Below are 13,410 nucleotides of genomic sequence, written 5' to 3' on the forward strand. Positions count from 1 at the left end.
TTGGCTAAGAGAGTAGATCTTATGTTAAGTGTCATTATCACAAAAATTAATAATAATAAAGAAGGCAGGAGGAAACTTTTGAAGGTGACGGATATGTTTATGGCATAGATTGTGGTGATGGTTTCACTGGTATATACTTATATCCAAAATCATCAAGTCATATACATGAAATATGTATAGCTCTTTGTATGTCATTCATACCTCAGTAAAGTGGCTTATTGAAAAAGAAGTGCCTGCGAGAACCTCAAAGCCTTTCCAAGTGCTGTAGGTATTTCTCCCATAGCATGGTGATTTCCAAGTTAAAAGGTTTCAGGGGACTCTGCTCAACTCTAGGGATAGTTCCTAGCTTAGCTTAAGAAGTAGCTGAGAACATTTGAATATCAGTGGTTATGGTAACATTATAGTTGAGTTCGCATTTTTAAATTTATTTCTTTTTTGGCTGTGTTGGGTCTTCGTTTCTGTGCGAGGACTTTCTCCATTTGCGGCGAGCGGGGCCCAGTCTTCATCGCGGTGCTCAGGCCCTCACTGTCGCGGCCTCTCCTGTTGCGGAGCACGGGCTCCAGATGCGCAGGCTTAGTAGTTATGGCTCACGGCCTTAGTTGCTCCGCGGTATGTGGGATCTTCCCAGACCAGGGCTCGAACCCGTGTCCCCTGCATTGGCAGGCAGATTCTTTACCACTGCACCACTAGGGAAGTCCCTCTGATCTTTAAATGTAATACATCGTAAACATTTCCTCATCTGTAAAATGGAAGTAATGGTCCCTATATAGCAATCTCACAGGTAGGTTGTTATCTGAATTAAACAAAGTCAGTTTATGTAACAGGGCCTGCCATGTATAATCATGTAAGCACTCAAAAATGTTAATTATAAGAGTATCAAGCCCTTGCCTTGCATCTCTCCATTTGCAAAAGTCCAGGCATCCAAAGTGCTTTGAAAGAAAATAATAGAATTTCTACAGTAATCGAAATATCAACAACAATAGAAATTGCAAGTCCCCAGTCTCTTCTGCAGTTCTTGAAATACTGTTAGCATCTGTAATTTAGTGGCCAGCTGAATGAAGTCGATGCATCACCACCATCAAATTACTTATGTTGTAATGTTTTAACTGGAAATATCGCCTCTGTTCGAAAGTGGTATTTTGATGCTTTCCAGGGTGAATCTGGTGCTGCCATCTCCACACTGTGCATCACATCAGACCTTGCCAATCTGCAGATTCAGAATTTTATAAAATGTACAGCCCTTTTATGTCTGTACTGTGCCTTTATCTACTATATTAGTCTGCCCAGGCTGCCATAACAAAATACCAGAGCCTAGGTAGCTTGAACAACAGAAATTTATTTACTCACCGCTCTGGAGGCTAGAAGTCCAAGATCAAGTTGCTGTCAGGATTGGTATTTGGTGAGGCCTCTCTTCCTGGCTTGCAGACAGCCATTTTCTCACTTTGTCCTCAAATGACCTTCCATCTCTGCTGGGGAGGAAGAGAGGGAGTAGGGGGGAGAAAGAGAAAAAGAGATGTATCTGGTGTCTTTTCCTCTACTTATAAGGACACCAATCCTATTAGATAAGGAGTCCATCCTTATGACCTCATTTAACCTTTATTACTTCCCTAAAGGTCCTATCTCCAAAGACAATCACACTGGGGGTCAGGGCTTAAACCTATGAATTTGGGGGAACACAGTTCAGTCCATAACACATACCAAACACCAGCAGTCCAAGCTAACTACATATCAGTAAAGCAGATGATTTATTCTGATATTTCATTATAGGCTATAATAATAAGTATTTCTAAAAAGAGACACGTATGGTAAACACCTAACAGAATTAGATAAATTTTTCATAAGGGCTTCCCGAGTATTTTTCTTGAGAAATTAAAAATTCTTAATATACATTTATGATAACATTAGAATTGAAAATGTTCATTTCCTTTCAAGAGATCATTCCTTGAAATTTCATGTTTTTTCATAGTGATAAATATGAATCAGGTTAAAGTGTTCCTCAAAAGCTGCATTTCACAGTCCTATTTGCTCTAATACATTTTATGTCAACTAACAAAATTTAATTATTGTTATTATTATAAGCTACTCAGCTTCACTAAAACTAGCTTCATTTGTTATAAATTAATATGGCTTAGGAGAAAAATTTAGTCAAGCTGAATTATGAGAAAAGAGATATTTCATTCAATATTTTAATTTTTTCAGGCAAATATGATAGCTGGCCAATTTTTAAAAATCTAGACTGTCACTTCTATTATCATTTCACAAAAACAAATATTTTATCATTGTCTAATTCATACCAAATGGCAGCAATTGATGCTCTTGTTTTTTTTCTTGTCCAAAATTAGTTTATAATTTCACCCAAGAGTTGTTGTTGCCAAGAGGTCAGTTTCTTTCTCCAGGAACACTTGACCATGCCGAGATCTGCAATCATGAGGACATGTAATATGGATCTGTCATGTTGCTTTGAAAGCTTTGAAGCCCAGATTTGAACATAACATTTAGTACCAGAGTTTAGCACAGAACAAAGTTAATTGTGGAACAGTGTATACCACTGAATGGAAGTGAACCAAAATTATATTTGAAGTGGGAATAAAAGGCCTGAAGTCAAAGTTTCTACACTGAAATGTCCAAGGTTTATATTCATCATTAAAAGAGATAGACCTTATACCACATAATTTTAGAGTACTAAAGAAACTATTAAGAGAAACAATGCAATGTGTATGAAGGGGAGACAGAGAAAAAGAGGGGGAATAAGGAGACATTTTGCAGCTGTGAAATGTTACTACTGCTGTAGTCTTATTTAAATAGCTTTATTTTTTAAATTAAAATGTATTGCATTTAAAATTAAATGCAATAAATACAATTAAACACACAAACAAATATGCATTTTTTTAACCCAGGAATGCACAATGAAGGTGAAGTTGAAGAAAACAAACTAGGCTAAATTAAATAAGTAAAAAGGCCAAAATTGCCAATCCGTGACCAGCCTATCTGTCTATTTTCAATTAATGGCTAAATGAGTTTTACGTGAGATCATATTAAACCTGAGTGTCTACATTGCACAATAGGATGATGCATCGTAGCTGCTAAGCCAAGCACTGGGAAATAAACAAACTCCTCAAACCTTAGCCTAGAATCTAGTTTCAAATTCCTAAATTCTCTCTATAAAGTGCTTCTTATGTCCCTTTTGGACAGTACTAATATTTCCGTTAGCTTTATTGTATATTTTTAAATCAATATAGAATCTCAGCAAGTGTTTGTTAGTTAACTTTGGTTGACTTGTTTTCTGAAACAGCAATTATTAGCAGTTATTCTCTACAGAGAATCAGCTAAACCAACCCACGATCCTGATAGTACAGCAAGCCTGTGGAGGTTGAAAAACCTAAAAAGCTGGCAGAACAATCCAGAGGAAAAATCTTACGAAAAATATCGACCGCTCTGTCAGGTGAAAGTACTGTAGTAATGGTTCTACTTTTAGCCTCTGCTACTCATACCAGAGAAATTATCCACCGTCCCATTGCTACACTGCCATTTTCTTTAACTTATAATGAAGTGTAGAATTGATCAAAAGAAGAATATATTCTGAGGAAATTTATAAAATTAATAAGTATATAAAACATGGAACTTTTCTGAGTATAAAATTTTGCATGATATATCTGGATAGAAGTTATATAAAGGATTAAAGCATCATGTGGATATATGTGTTTGAAAACTACTTTGTGTATTAATAAGTTAGAAATAAATTGTACTGAATTAGCAGGTTTAGGTAAACATGACTCATTTGCTAAGAATGTGTCTTGGTCAGCAAGATACTTGGAAATAGGTCCAACAAAGAGGATGAGACCTCACAGTTTGAAGTTCCTGCAACCACAAAAAAAAAAGAAGGAGAAACAGAAGTGAAATATGGGAGGAATTTATGCAGAAGCCAGTGATTAAGACCACAGAGAAGTGTGGGGTTTGTGAATAAAAGAATGTCCCCAAGTCCCATTCAACACAAGAAATTTTGGGCATAGTGACTGTTGTTTCTCCTGGTACTGTGGTTGCCACAGCATAAATAAACTAAGTGTTCCTGTTTGTTAAATGTTATTCCACCTGTCCTACCCAAGGCAAATATACTGTGAAGCTAATGGAGCTTAAGCTTCAGGGTCCCTCACTTACACAGACTCCTTCCAAGCCCATTAAGGGCCTAGAAATGATCTCATGTGGTTATATGTTTGAGTAAAATTCGCCGAAGATATTTCCATCACGATCAGTTAAGACCTCTATTTCCTTCCATTCTGATGTTCCTTCTGATAGACTTCCCTTAGTCATGTCACATTGGAATGGCCACAGTGTGGCCAGTTAATGGGATCCAGTTAATGGGAAGTTGAACTGAGCATACATTGGTTTGGGTTTCGTGGAATGTGATTATGTGTGGTGCAGTATTTCTGTGTAGAGGTAAGTATTGCTAGCCATCCAGGAATAGAAATGGCTCCCAGGAATATTCCTACTGCCCTCTGTGCCAACTCACCTGGGATCCTGTCATGTAAAGGTGCAGGGCCAGAGGTTACACTGCAATGTGACTTCATCCTGCAGTGGATGGCACCATATATACAAAGACTAAAAGGAAAGGAGGTATGAGTCAGTCTATTGGAAATTCTTCCAATCACTAGATATGTAAAATTGTTAGGGAGAGAGAAGTCTATTTTTATCCTCCTGGTCAGAAAGGAAGTTCTGTCCTGTCGGCAACGTACTCAGTAATGCAATGTACACAATTATCAATGTATCATAGTCTTTCCCCCTCTTTTGAAGGAAATTGTACATGATAGAATTTATCAGAATTACTGTTAGTATAAAAGAAGTCCGCCGTTAGTCTGGGGTAACTCCACAGCCACCAGGGACCAAGGCTCCTATATTTCTGCTCTGTCATCCTCAGTATGTGGCTTCCTTCCTCAAGCTTCCCTCATGAGTTCAGGATAATTGCTGGCGTTCTAGCTATCATGTCCACATTCCAGGCAGTAGGAGGAAGGGAGAAGAGAAGGATAAAAGGATGTGCTCCACAGCCGAATCAAATCCCGTTAAGGGGCCATTCCTGATGTTTCTCATAGCATTTCCCCTTTGGCCAGAACTATATGCAAAGGAGGCTGAGATAGGTAGTCTTTTCAGATAGGTGATTTGCTGCTAGAATACAACTTGGAAAATGGCAAGCAGGTGGACAAGTGGAAACTTAAAAAAGCAGAGAAAGCTGAAATTTAAGCATCTGCACCCGGAAAAGCCATAAAGCAAGACAAGAACGGCTGCAGAATTGGAGGCACCTGTCACTTTGAATGGGGTGTGGATTAAAAACAAGATTAGTTGAAAGTCTAATAAAAAGCAGCTAGCTCTCTAGATGCCAGCCCTAACATTGCATAGCCAGGCACCTAAACCTTTCCCACCCCAACAGAGGAAGACATTCCAGGTATTCTCACTGGAAAAATCGAAACAGAGCTCTAGCCTCAGGAATATTTCAGGGAAGTAAGACAAAAGGTAAAATAGGGAGGTAGAGTTAAATTTTACATACTGAGTTGTGAGAACTTTAGTCCCCTGCCCTTACTCAACTCCTAGAATAATAGCAGCCAGGCTTACACTCTCTCCTGAAATACAGAACAATAACAACAGTACAAACAAACAGAAAACTAGCCCAAGAGAAAAAAACCCTACAGACGCTAACATTTGGGCATCTACGAAGTAAGGCCTGAGTACAGATCTACAGTAAACTGTACAGTGAAGCCACTAGTTAACATCCTGGCCAAGTTTCCAAGCCATTTTTGGTGTTTCTCTCTTAAATAAGAACAGAGAGCCAAAAATCACTAGACTTTTAAGAATGTCTCTACAAGATCGCCTTTATTGGCAATCTAAAGGCCTGTGAGCATAAGTCCCAGAGATGCTTGCAACTAACATTTATGCTACTTCCGAAGCTCTCAGTTCAGAGAAGCATATGTTGGCCTGAAAGGCTACAGGTGATTAAAAAGAAAAAAAAAAAGACAGTGTTCATGCTTGGTATTCTATGCTGTGCTCTGCTCGGTCTTGTTTATCGCACCACAAGATTGATGGGGTGCAATAAATGCTCTAATGAGATGGTCTCTGACGTATATCAGGATTGGCTTAAGGATTGAGGCTCTTGGCCCCTAAAATTACCCAACGTAGCTGCTTGCTACTTCTCTACTGAAAACGAATTACTAGCCTGGCAGACACTGGTTGAGACGGCACCACAGTTGAGGGACAGCTAAGACCAAAGGTTCCAGTAATTTCCTGGATGATGTCAGAGAAACAGTGGAATAAGGAAGGAGCAGCTCAGTTAGTCTCATTGATTTAATGTGACCGATACATTCAGGAATGTGTGAAAGGGGGCAAGATGGGAGGGGTCTAGAGAATTCATGGACCAGAGGCATCCACTGCCTGGAGATGACACTGTCCCCATTACATGCTGTCTTTCTAACAACGGGGACTACAGTTCAGAAAGATGTGACTAAGCTTCATTTATTGATGACAGTGTCCACACCCCTCGTAGTAGAAGGCAAGGGAAAGTCAGCCCGAAGGGCCTAGTTATATACTGTGTGGCTGGCTGTACATTCCAATGTCTGTCTTAGCTTAGTTTCCCCTGAAAGCAGAGCCGGAGACATACTCTCAGGTGCATGTAACTTATTTGGAAGGTAATCCCAGAAAATGGAGAGTGATACAGGCAAGGAGAGAAAGCCAATAAAATGTGTGTCATTGAATGGTTATCACCCTGTACAGCTCAGGCTCAATCCTGCTTGGGACCCTCTAAAGAACTATAGAATCTTCTTGGAATTGTATGCTATTGATAAACTGCACATATAATTAAATAAAACATCATATTTATATTATGTATAGAGAAAAATTAAGTAAAAATAATTTAATTATAACATTTATATAAAAATAATTTTACAAACCCTATTCTGAGAACTAAAGTTCTATTGATTGTTATTATGAGCACAAGTATGGCCCTTGTTTTTGTTTTTGTTTTTTATTTTTGCGGTACGGGAGCCTCTCACTGTTGTGGCCTCTCCCGTTGCGGAGCACAGGTTCCAGACGCGCAGGCTCAGCGGCCATGGCTCACAGGCCCAGCTGCTCCGCGGCATGTGGGATCTTCCCGGACCGGAGCACGAACCCGTGTCCCCTGCATCGGCAGGTGGACTCTCAACCACTGAGCCACCAGGGAAGCCTCCCCCTTTAAGTTTTTTAAATGCTAACAAATGAGATTAAAATTCATTTTGAAGAGACCTGATTTTAAGTCTCTAGTTTCTTGATGTTGGTTCCAATGGTTCATTTGAAGTTTGGACTAACTTCAGAGGGACTCACTTTTGTTTTTAGGATTTGAGGGTAGAGGAGAAACTCCAGCCCAAGAAGGGGGCTCTATAAGCTCTTCCCAGAGGAGGATGAGAAGGAAAAGGAGGTCTCTATAGTAACTGCTTGCATCTGGAGTGACGATAACATATTAGAGGGAGGTGGGTGAATGTGACCTGGCAGCACAGGAGGCCCCTGCTTTCAGACCAAGGCCACCATCTGGAGGGACAACAGGGAGTTATTGTTTGGAAAATTTACTGTGATGTGGTGACTCCTAGTTCAGTGACCAGATCATTCTTGCAACTTCAGCCATCAGCTCCTTTTTTCTTGAGTGTCTGGATCTTTCATCTACTTCTTTTATTAGGGAAGTATTATTTTATTATTTCCTCCTTCAGGATAGAGTTGGTACTCGTCAGCATTCCATAGGTGTCCGCCAGGCTCTGAATTTTTGTTGACTCTTTCTCTAGGCTAATATCCTCCAAAGATGACTCAGTTGCTACAGTCCCCCTTTGAACAGTGCCATCCTTGCCAAGGAGTTGACACTTCTCTTGAATTTGTTATGCCAATGTTTGTGAAATTTCAGCCAGCATTGTGAAAGCAGCATTTCCCATTTCACATGACGCCAGCTTCCAGACAACTAGACAAGTCTAAACAAATACGAGACCCACTAAAAAGCCGATGACAGGCGCACACACCATGGACTCTGGCTGGAGGCTGCAGAGGGCAGGGCCTGGATTCCCATCTTCCAGCCATGGCTCCACCACCACTGCTTGTGGCTTTCCAAGGATGCCTGAAGCCAAGCTCTGTGGTGGCTTGAAGCCCTTCCGTGGCACTGAAGCCCACCACAGAGCTCTATGGAGTAACCACACCTCTCCCAGCTCACGAAAACTTCTGAGATCCCTCTACTTAACCCCAGCAACATCCCACACTGGCAGCCTAAGCAGGCCACCAGTGGAGCTGGCCCAGAGAATGGAGAGATCAACTTTAAAAAGTTTCTCAAAATTACTGCCCACTACCCCTCTTCTCTTCTTAATTAAGAAAAAATTATGAAACTTTTTATTTCTCAGCTGCATTGCACAGCATGCGAGATCTTAATTCCCTGACCAGGGATGGAACCCATGCCCCCTGCAGTGGAAGCTCAGAGTCTTAACCACTGGACCACCAGGGAAGTCCTGAAACATTTTTACTAAGGTAAAATATAGGGGACTTCCCTGGTGGCACAGTGGTTGAGAATCTGCCTGCCAAGCCAGGGGACATGGGTTGGATCCCTGGTCCGGGAGGATTCCACATGCCGCAGAGTGGCTAAGTCCAAGCGCCACAACTACTGAGCCTGTGCTCTAGAGCCCGCGAGCCACAACTACTGAAGCCCACGTGCCTAGAGCCTGTGCTCCGCAACAAGAGAAGCCACCGCAATGAGAAGCCTGCGCACCGCAATGAAGAGTAGCCCCCGCTCGCCGCAACTAGAGAAAGCCTGCGCGCAGCAATGAAGACCCAATGCAGCCAAAAAATAAATTAAAATTAAAAAAAATATGTATGTATATATATATATATATACACACACACTCTGTGATGTATTCATATCGTAAATGTATATGCTTTGATGACTTTTGCCAACTATATACACCTGTATAACCAATATGCCAATGTAGATATAGAACACTTTCAGAAAGTTCCCTCATTCCCCCTTCCAGGAGTCCCTACTCCCTAAAGGCAATCATCTCTTTGATTTTTGTCGACATATATGAATTTGGACTCTTTCTGAACTTCATACAAATGGCATCATGCAGAATGTATTCTTTTGTATCTGGATTATTTTGCTCAACATCATGTGTTTGGGGTTCACCCATGGTGGCCACCCCTTCTTTCGTTCTGAGTCGAATGCCATTGTACAGGCACACATGTTTGGACATCAGCCCACCCCTCTTGCTCCCCATTCACTCCACCTCCTCCCAGCCCCCTCCTTTATTTTACTGACTGAAATACTTTGGGAAAGAAAAACTTCCCTCATCAACCATTGGGGTTTCCCTGAGGTATAAATTTGTACAGAAAAGTTAGGCTTAAAAGGTGATCAATTAGACTTGCTTTTTAGTGTACATATGACCTTGCACTCTTACAGATATTTGATATGTTTTAATTCGTTGCAGTTACTATTATTATCAATACTCAAATTATCCCTTCTTTAGCTAGTATTGTCTTTTGAATCCTTTTGACAGGACCCCAGAAGCCTTTGATGGCTTCTTTCCTTCTGATGTGACAAGTTATTCCGGATTTATCTTGTACATTTCCTGCCCCAGACCTGACATTAGCCACTCATTCAAAGTCATGGCTCCTTTGAGGAGAAAATGATATTTAGAGACCATAGTCTGTGCTCGGGGTGCTGAGTGCTACTGACTGGTCATTGTTTCTAAGCCTTTTCAGTGAACAAAGCTAAGAAATATTATTTAAGTTGAGATATATTTGACATATAACACTGTATTAGTTTTAGGCATATAACACAATGATTTGATATATGTATATGTTGTGAAATGATTATCACAAAAAGTATAGTTAACATGCATTACCACACATAGATACAAATTTTTGTTTTCTTATGATGAGAACTTTTAAGATCTACTCTTCTAGCAACTTTCAAATATATAATACAGTATTGTGAACTATAGTCACCATGCTGCACATTACATCCCCAGGATTTATTTTCTTATAACCGGAGATTTGTACCTTTTGATCACTTTCATTCATTTTGTTGAGTGAAAATGGTAACCACCAATCTGTTCTCCGAATCTGTGAGCTCCATTTTTTAAGAACCCATATGTAAGTGAGATCATATACTATTTGTCTTTCTCTATCTGACTTAAGAAATATATATTTTTTAAAAGAGAAAACATATCAGGGACTTCCCTGGTGGTGCAGTGGTTAAGAATCCGCCTGCCAATGCAGAGGACATGGGTTTGATCCCTGGTCCAGGAAGATCCCACATGCCACGGAGCAACTAAGCCCATGCGCCACAACTACTGAGCCTGCGCTCTAGAGCCCATGAGCCACAACTACTGAGCCCATGTGCCACAACCACTGAAGACTGCATGCCTAAAGCCCAAGCTCCTCAACAAGAGAAACCACTGCAATGAGAAGCCCACGCACCGCAACAAAGAGTAGCCCCCCTCGATGCAACTAGAGAAAGAATGTGTGCAGCAACAAAGACCCAACACAAATAAATAAATAAATAAATAAATAAATAAATAAATAAATAAAAGAATGTACTCCCAGACATATGAAAAAAAGAAAAGAGAGAGAGAAAACTTATCACATGCAAGAACCTTTTAACTGATCTGCTTATACCAGTTTCTACTTCACTACTCCTTCCAACTCATGCTCTGCATTTCTGTCAGAATCATCCTTATGAAACACAGATCTGATCTTCATAATCCCCTGCTTAAAAACTTGTGATGGAGTCCCATTGCCAAAAGGATTAAGCCAAAGCTCCTTGGCATGGTATACATACAGATCCTCTAAAAATTTGTCTCCTGGTTTCCATTCCAACCTCTTTAACATTCATTCTTCCCTCTCCCATAGTTCAGCACACCATACTGCTCCCGCCACACTGTGCCTTTTCTCATCTGGTTCACTTTCTCTGAAACGCCCTGATTTTTCTATTTCTTGGTAAATTTGTATTCATCCTTCAATAAATATCTCAAACATCAATTTTCTCTAAAATAAATTGCAGTCTCCTTTCCCTACAGAGGACTAATCTGTTTCCATCATATCCTACACAGTATTCCAAATGTCTTTACATAGCACTAATGAAACTATATAATAATGATTTGTTTACATGCATCTCTCTCTAGCTAGAGTGTCCCCCAAAATGTTGGACACTTACCATTAGTGGTACTGTAGATGGTTTTACGTGTTACACTGATATGACGTTAAATATTGAATTGCATAGTGTGAGAGTTATCCCCTTTTTAATACTTTAGGGAGAAAGTTTTAGTTTTGTGCTTATGGCTTTAACATCTCTCTATTATTGTGTGATTAATTTCCCTTTTTTAAGAGAGAGCAGGCCTCAGGCTTAAAACTTTGTAGATAACAATAATTGGCTAGAATTTATATATTTCTTCATGATATTTTCTGATGATTATTTTCTGTCTATGAAACTTTAAAAATGAATATTGATGAGTGACTTCCCTGGTGGTCCAGTGGGTAAGACTCTGTGCTCCCAATGCAGGGGGCCTGGGTTCATTCCCTGGTTGGGGAACTAGATCCCACATGCATGCTGCAACTAAGAAGTCCACATGCCACAACTAAGAAGCCTGCATGCCGCAACTAAAAGATCCCGCGTGCCACAACGAAGACCTGGCGCAGCCAAAATAAATAAATAAATTAAATATTTTTAAAAAGATAACATGGTCAACACATAAAATCAGTTGTATTTCTAGGAAAAATTAATATTGATGATAGATTTTTCTTTTAAAATAAAAGTGAGATAAAGAAAAATAGTAAGCATATAATGGTAACAAAGTGCATCATTATGGCAAAATTCTCGTAGGATATGTGAAAATGACTTAACTCTGGGAAACATTGGGCTAGGTCCTTCAGAAGCAGGAGGCATAACTTCTATTTTTATCCCCAGTTCCTAGTACTATGTTTAATATACAGTAGATCGTCACTAAATATTTGTCAAATTAAGTTAGGAAGAAACACTCACCTCCAACATTTTCAAGATTCAATGTCATTTTGGGGGATATATACCTAAAGTGAAAGGCCTTCTGTAACTGACTTTTCTGAAAAAGTTAAATAGTATCCATTGTTATCATATAAATGACCTTTAAAATGATTTCCTATAGCTACCATGGAAGAAATCAAATTCACAAGAGGATACGACCATAGATTCTCCAACTGGGTTGTGTGGAATGAGGTCTTAAAAGCCAAAGTTCAGGGGCAATAGAAGAAGGTTAACAATACATTCTATTACAATCATCACATCAGTTTTCACCATCAAGGTCACGGTACATTTTAAGGGAGGGTAGACCAGAAGAGCTCTCACTAGAGGTGAGCTAGCACCATCTGTTGGGGAGTGAGTTCACAGCATAAGATGATATCAGCTGACTTCGTTACTCCGGAATTTATTTCTCCAAAGTACTTTCTTTCCATCATACAAATTTCAAGACACTCATGCATACCCAAGTACAATTTAATTTTCAGTCAGGTCTACTATGATAGTCAAAAACAAAACTCTTTAATTAATCTGATTATAGTGTACTAGTTTTTCATGATTTGACTCTTTAATTACAGACCTGATAATTAGACTACTTTGACCCATTTAAGAAATGGAAAAAAGGTTAGTAACATTATACAGCCACGTGGATTATAGGTTTGCTGTAGAATAACAAATATGTGTTGCACAAAACAAAAACAAACTCATAGATACAGAGAACAAGTGGGTGGCTGCCATAGGGTGGTAGAGGGGTGGGCAAAATAGGTGAAGGAGGTTAAGAGGTACGGACCTCCAGTTATAAAATAAATAAACAATGGGGATGTAATATACAGCATAAGGATATGGTCAATAATACTGTAATAACTTTGTGTGGGGACAGATGATTATTAGACTTATTGTGGTGATCATTTCATAATGTATGTAAATGTGAAATCACTATGTAGTACACCTGAAACTAACATAATGTTGTACATCGACAAAACTTTAAATAAATATAAAGCAAAAAACAAAAGTACATTGTTTGTTCTTATAAACCAGCCTTGATTATCTGTGGTTATTAGAAATAGAGGTAGCCTTAAATTTTAAACTTTACAAATAAGCTAGAGACAGTCATTTTCTCCTTTCATACTCCTTCCCAAAAAATCTATAGGTGAAATTGAGAGGGTAGTGTTTCTCTTGTTTACCATTTGGAATAGATGCTCCAGAGTGACAAAAAGGGAAGAGATAGCCAGCTGAGTGTGTGAAGGTAGGTGGAAAATGAGGGGGAAATCATAAGCGCTTGGATTCTAAATGACAACAAGTGTGTTACCAGCAGTTTCCCCAGAGACAGGGCTTAGGAGTAAAGTTTCAAACATTAGAAATAAATTCGTATGTGCCTC

Source organism: Delphinus delphis, unplaced genomic scaffold (assembly GCF_949987515.2).
Source record: "Delphinus delphis unplaced genomic scaffold, mDelDel1.2 scaffold_326, whole genome shotgun sequence".
Taxonomy (NCBI): Eukaryota; Metazoa; Chordata; class Mammalia; order Artiodactyla; family Delphinidae; genus Delphinus; species Delphinus delphis.